Source organism: Muscardinus avellanarius (genome assembly GCF_963383645.1).
Source record: "Muscardinus avellanarius genome assembly, chromosome: 6".
NCBI lineage: Eukaryota > Metazoa > Chordata > Mammalia > Rodentia > Gliridae > Muscardinus > Muscardinus avellanarius.
The window spans coordinates 83,513,225-83,520,668 of record NC_137791.1 but is presented as its reverse complement, the minus strand read 5'-3'; positions in this window follow the sequence as shown (position 1 = coordinate 83,520,668).

The window sequence follows — 7,444 nt, the reverse complement described above, 5'->3', positions numbered from 1 at the left end:
AAGAATAATGTATTCATATTTTTATGTAAATATACTTGTTGAGAACAGGGCATGGGGATACATGCTTGTAATCTCAGTACTTGGGAGCTGAGACAGGAATATTCCAGGTTCATGGACAGCCTCAGCTACTTAGTAAGTCTCATCCCAACTTAGTGAGACCCTGTTTCAAAATAAAAAATAAAAAATAGGACTTGGGATATAGCTCACAGGTAAAATTCCCATGGGTTCAATTCCCAGTTCTGTGTGTGTGTGTGTGTGTGTGTATATATATATATATATATATATATATATATATATATATATAAAATCTTTTTTACTTGAAATTATATATATATATAAAAGTATGCTCTATATGGATCTGATTAGAGAAAAAATAGAATTGGCAATAAAATATAGATTCTTAGAGCCAAATTAATATTAGCTAAAGATAAATTCTATTTTTGGCTTGGTGGAAGTTTTTAGAATGAGATGGTGGCTTGATAACAATAGGCACAATATCCCTGAGGATTTTGTGGGCAAAAAGTATCACAAATTATGAGCTAACTTTTAAAGCATAGTAGAAATTTATTAGGAAAAATAATGTCACCCCAGACAAGAAGCATACCACTTTTAAAGGTCCAGAACATCATGTTTCTGAAATCCTAAGTAACAGTGTGTTGGAACACTGGTTACATACAAGGGCATGGTAGGAGAATAAAGTAGGCATATGTAGCAGTCAGATTTGAAGTGTGTTTCAGATTTATTTAGTTGGATACAATTACCCCAGTTGAACCAGCCACAATTTCAGAAATAGACAGATTAAAAAAAAAGAACCCTTGAAAAGTTCATGGTTCAGGAGGAAATTCAGACGCATAAACAGGTCATTTTCAAAGCTGTGGGAAGTACAGTGACAAGTGTACTTCTGGGCAATCTATAGCAGCTGCCTAGAAATGTCAGGAAATGCTTCCTTGTGGAGGTGACATCTGGCCTAGGGTTTTAATAATGAATATGAAGAGTGAATTGAGCTTTTTAATGCTTACTAAGGGATTAGATTTTCTTCTCCAAGAGTGTTAAGATGGTGAATGGGCCGGGTGTGGTGACGCATGCTTGTAATCCCAGCGCTTTGGAGGCTGAGACAGGAGGATCCCACAGGTTTGAAGCCAGCCTCAGCTACATAGTGAAGCTCTCTGCAACTTAGTGATTCACTTTTTTCAAATAAAGTATAAAATAGGTCTGGGAGTGTAGCCCAGAGGTAGAAAAGCCCATGGGTTCCACCCCCAGTACCACAAAAAAATAAAAAATGAAAAAAATAGTGGATGGGCAGAGATGGAGCCAGATTCTAAACAGGAGAGAGAAGTGCAGCCAGAGTAATTCTCCCTGATTACCAGGATGCTTGTCTTCTGCACAGTACCATTAGAGCGCATCAAAGCTAAGCAGGGGGACCAACAACTAATCCCACATTTTCTTTGAAAGGAAGTCAGAAAGCCAGGTATGGTGGCACAGAACTGTAAACCCAGCACTTGGGAGGCTAAGACAGGAGGATCGCAGATTTAAGCCTCAGAAACTTAGCATAACTCTCAACAACTTAAGGAGACCTTGTTTCAAAATGAAAAATAAGAAGAGCTGCCGATGTATCTTAAAGGTAGAATGACGTTCAATACCCAGTACCAACAAAAAGTTGAAAAACAAAATAAAAGGAAACAAGACTTATATAGAATGCCTCTCTAGCCCTTAAGTTTCTCACACTAATCATGACTTGATTTGAATCCTTTTAATTATTTCTCTTTCATCAAATGGCTAGGAATGATAATATGGGATCAGTCTCATATTACTATAGCTAGTGATTTCTGTCTCACTGGATCTTTTTTGTGACAAATCTGCCTTAAAGAACATAAGCATAGGCATTATTTGAATCACTATGAACTGCTGATATAAAATGTCCTTGACAGAGCACTGTTAAATATATCAGAAACAGAATCTTCTAAAACTTCCTATAGATTTATGAAAAAAATCAGTAACAAACTGAAACTAGCAGGCAACACTTTGAGCATTTAACAACATATCTGGCACAATGGCCAAAAGCCAGTTGATAATGTCATGAAATAAAAATTGTCCCCTAGTTGCACCATCTACTTAAGATTTTTTAAAGTATAAATGAAAAATGGTTGCATTCTTTTGTACGCTATTAAGTATTTAATGACCAGTTATTAGAGCTGGTAGGTGGTAGCTAACTTGGAGCATTTGCCAATTTCCATAGTATAAATACAGCATGGCTAATTTCAAGCTACCCAGACAGACATCACTAAATACAGATCCACCAAAGGATGAGCAGTAATGTTTTATTACATAATCCCTCTATTGTACAGATACAATAGATATAAATAACCTCAAGACCCTAAATACTAATAACATGCAATCATAATTAAGATGTGATGACTTTTGAGCATGTATTACTTTTATTTTTCAAATACAGTGGTGTTTAGAGCTGGGGCCCGGGTCGCAAGACCCTGGGCCCCGAGCAGGGATCAGGCGGGGCACGCTGGAGACCAGAGAGCCAGGGCCTGCATCACAGGACTCTGGGCCACGGGCAGGATTGCACAGAGCACGCCAGACCCCTGGAGAAACCGGGGCACGGTCAAAAGGCCCTGGGCCCTGGGCAGGGGTCAGGCGGGGCACGCCAGACCCCTGGAGAAACTGGGGCCTGGTCAGAAGGCCCTGAGCCCTGGACGGGGGTCAGGCAGGGCACTCTGGACCCCTGGAAGAGCCAGGGCCCAGGTCGCAGGATTCTGGGCCCCAGGCGGAGTCATGTGGAGCATGCTGGATCCCTGGGGAAACCGGGCCCGGGTCACAGTGCTACTGAGTGCCTGATCCCACAACCTCCTCAAACCACACATACTGTCTTCTCTTATTAAAAAAAAAAAAAAAAAGGAAAAGAAAAACAAAAAGAAAAAGAAAAAAGAAAAATATCGGAGAGGGGTCAAGAAGGCCGTGGCGGATGCCAGGATACTGGAGATGCAGACAAAACTTATTCAAATTACTGGAACTTTTGGAAAAAAATCCCGCGAAGGAGGACTGCTTCTTCTTTACATTCTTAAGAATCTTGGACATCACCTGTAAGGAGAGAGTTTAGCAGAGGTCTAGGAGAAAGGCAGTGTTGGAAGCGGTCTCTGCGATGGCAGTGGAGACTTGTATTCAGGAGAAGCAGAAATCGGATCCTACCAACCTTATTATTTGGAGAAATTACACCAAATGTCGAATGCTACTGTTGTGCATGCTTAGGAACACTGGACAACATTCAGAGTGGAAAAAGAGCTTGGGAAAGATTTGAAATGGTGGAGGCAGTAGCAATGGCAGTGGCCAGTACTCAGGGGAGGCAGAGATCTGAGGCATTACACCTGGAACCTTTGAAATAATATCCCCAGAGGCAGAATGCTACCACCACGCACCCTCAAGAATGTGGGACAATGGCTGGGCGAAGAGGGTGCTTGGATTGGAGCCTGCGGAGGGGTGAGGCCAGCGACTGACACAGCAAAGCTGGGATTGGAGCCTGCCATGAGGCAAGGCTGGTGCTGGAGCCTCTGAGGCTGGGATCAGAGCCTGCCAAGGGGTTAGGCCGATGCCGGGGCCAGCAGCCGACATTGAAGCCTGCCATGAGGTAAGGCCAGTGCTGGGGCCTCCAAGGCCGGGATCAGAGCCTGCTGAGGGGTTAGGCCGGTGCTGGGGCCAGCAAGGCCGGGATCGGAGCCTGCCGTGAGGCAAGGCCAGTGCTGGGGCCAGCAAGGCCAGGATCGGAGCCTGCCGAGGGGTTAGACCGGTGCCAGGGCCAGCAAGGCTGGAATCAGAGTCTGCCGTGAGGCAAGGCCGGTGCTGGGGCCAGCGGCCAGCATTGGAACCTGCCATAAGGCAAGGCAAGTGCTGGGGCCTCCGAGGCCAGGATCGGAGCCTGCCAAAAGGGGATAGGCCAGTGCCGGGGCCAGCGGCCAGGATCAGAGCCTGCCATGGGGCAAGGCTGGTGCTGGGGCCTCCAAGGCCGGGATCAGAGCCTGCCAAAGGGATAGGCCAGTGCCAGGGCCAGCGAGGCCGGGATTGGAGCCTGCTGTGAAGCAAGACTGGTGCCGGGGCCTCCGAGGCTGGGATCGGAGCCTGCCGAGGGGTTAGGCCAGTGCCGGGGCCAGCGGCCGGCATCAGAGCCTTCCATGAGGCAAGGCTGGTGCTGGGGCCTCTGAGGCCGGGATCAGAGCCTGCAAAGGGGTTAGGCCAGTGCCAGGGTCAGCGAGGCTGGGATGGAGCCTGCCTTGAGGCTAGGCCGGTGCTGGGGCCACCAAGGCTGGGATCAGAGCCAGCTGAGGGGTTAGGCCAGTGTGGGGGCCAGCGAGGCCAGAATCCGGGCCCCCCATGAGGCAAGGCCACTGCTAGAGAGCGAGGTCTGGATCAGTCCATCAGGTAGCCAGGCCACTACTGGGGCCATCAAGAGTAGGGTAGGTACTTGCAATGCGGCATGCACAGAGAAATATCGCGGAAAATAAAAACCAGATGCTTCCCCTAATCAGCAATAACTAGGAGGAAAGGGGCAATAGGAAGAGGTTGAGCTATAGAAAGGGCCCTATAGTGAAGCAATTAAGGTGACCAATCAGAGGGTACGGAATAGGGGAGGATGGAGCCTCTTTAAAACTCAGGAAGTACATAAACAAATGTATCAAAATTTATCACCAAACAAGAATGGGATTGAGGGAGGTGGAGGGAATGGGATGGGGACTGGATGAGGGCTAATTGAATGATGTGTGCTCTCAAGTCTTGTATTCCAATGTGATATATGATTACAATGCACCGATAAAAATAAATCTAAAAAAAGCAAGCATTTCAAAACAAAACAAAAAACAAACAAACAAACAAAAACAAATACAGTGGTGTTTTCAACTAGCTCAATAATTTCTGAAGTTAACATTTGATTCTTGTACACTGGTACATGTCAGTTTTAGCACACCACTGCTGCACTTTTAAGTATTATAATATAAAACAATTTCACAAGTTTGGGTATTTGAAAGTATTCCACAGAGGACACTTCCAAAAATATTTAAAATAAAAGTATATGTAGCAAGAGAGAGTGCAAGTAAACACTCTGATGCAGCTAAGAGGTCTAAATTATAAGCTTCCTATGGTTCTTAGCAGCACACATGCATATGTCTCTAGATTGAACCACATAAATGGTGTAATAAACATGAATGTTAGGAAAGACCAAGGTAAGACTTCAACAAGATCTTGGATTAGTTCACAAACTGACCCAAAGTGTGCCCAATAGAGCTTCAAATTTTAAAACTTGTGTAAATCATACTGGCCTTATTTTGTCCACAAGTCAAAGATAAGCATCCAGTAAAGAAAATGTGGTACATATACACAGTGGGGCACTATTTATTCATAAAGAAGAATTAAATCTCGTCATCTATAGAAAAGTTGTTGGAACTAGAGGGCATGATGTTAAAGTGAAACAAGCCAGATGCATAAAGACAAACATTGTATGTTCTCTATTTATGAAAACAAAAAAAAAAAAAGAGGACAAGAACGTAGAAGAGTGATTACTGGTAGGTGGGGATGGGGGAAGCAAGTTGGATTGGATTAATGCACAGTTTATACATGTATGGAAATACCACAGTGAGCCACATCAATGAACACAATTAATTTGTGTTTAAAAAAAGAATTTGTAAATCCTATTTTGTTATACTAATGAGCATAGTCTCTTAGATCTTTAAGTGGAAATTACATACTGAAAGTCCTGGGAGAAGTCCAAACACTGACTTCTAAAGCTAAAAGAATGCCACTTGGGAGTTTTCAGCACAGAGTTAGTTTTGAAGATCCCTGGATAAGATCATCTAGGTGTGTATAAGTAGCGAAGAGGAGATTTTTTACCCTGCTCACTGGGACACTCCAGTATTTAGAGTTTATCTATATGAGGAAGAGGCAACAAAAGAGACCAAGAAAGAATTATTAATGACCAAAGGATTATTATTATTTTTATTGGTGCATTGTAGCCATACATCTTAATGGGGTATAAGATGGTAGAGGCATACATGCACACATCATTCATTTGGCCCTTAACCCACTCCCACCCATAACCTTCCCCTCCCTCCTCCTCATGTTTGGCTTAGTGACTGATATGTTTGTGAATGTACATCGTGTACATTAGGGAATGTCCCTCTTCCCCTCTCCTTCCCCCTCAGTTAGGTCGCCTTATTTGCTCATCTGTGGTTTCTTCTTCTTCTTCTGGAGTTCCTCTTTTGACTCATTTTCTCCTTAGCTTCCACCTATTAGGAAGAGCATCCGATTTTTTACTTTTTGTGACTGACTAATCTCATTTAGCATAATGTTCTCCAGTTCCATTCATTGCCCTGCAAATAATATAATTCTGTTATTCTTTATGGCTTAGTAAAATTCCACTGTGTGCATATCCCATAGTTTTGTAGAAAGATTATTAAAAGGTGGGTTTTTCCTGAATCCAAATAAAGAAAGCATTTTCAATAGGAAATGATCAACCATGCTAAATGCCATTAAGGTATTAAATAAGAGGACGATTGAGAATTGAGTTTTGAAGCTGGCAACATTGACTTTATTAGTTACCTTTTACAAACTTGGCTTTGGATATGTGTCTTCATTTACATGTTACATGAAGTGAACTTGGGAAGAGAAGGAAAAGAAATGGAGACAAACTATGAGCTGGTTGTACAAAGGAATATGACAGAAAGGAGATACTTGTTCTCACCTGAGAAATATTGTGGAAGATTACTATGTTTATGAAAATGATCCAGTAGAGAGTAAAATTGATAGCATAAAAGGAATAGATGATAGTTTTAGGAATATTTTTTTCAGATGAGTAAAGATAATCCCTTACAGGTAGAAATTTTGGCCTTAGATTGCTGTACAGTTGATCCATTGTAACAAAAAGACGAGATAGATGACAATAGTTAACATCTGATAGATGACAAGAGTTAACATCTATCTTGTGCCATTTGCTTTGTGTTTTAAGTGACTATGTTTGTTGACTCCTTGAATACTCCAGATCAGCACCATAAAGTAGACATTATTCTTAGACCCATGCAGCATGAAGCAACCTGAAACAAAGTGATGTCAAGTAATTTGCCCAAAGGCACACATATAGTAATTGGAAAAGCCAGGATTAGTACACAGGCCATTTAACTCCAAAGCTCACTTACCTATATTGCCTTCTGGGAAGCAACTAGATTATAATATTCTTAATAGTCAATGCCATTAGAAACTCTAATCTGATTCTTTCTTGGTGTGTGTGTGTGTGTGTGTGTGTGTGTGTGTGTGTGTAGAAGGAGATAAAAGTGTTAGAGTTAAGGAAAAATGAAAATGAACAGCTATTCAGAAAAAATAGAAAGTCTTGACCGTAGAAGTGCCGAAGAATATTCAGGAAACATTAAAAACCTCATTGAAGCTTGCGATCATGATT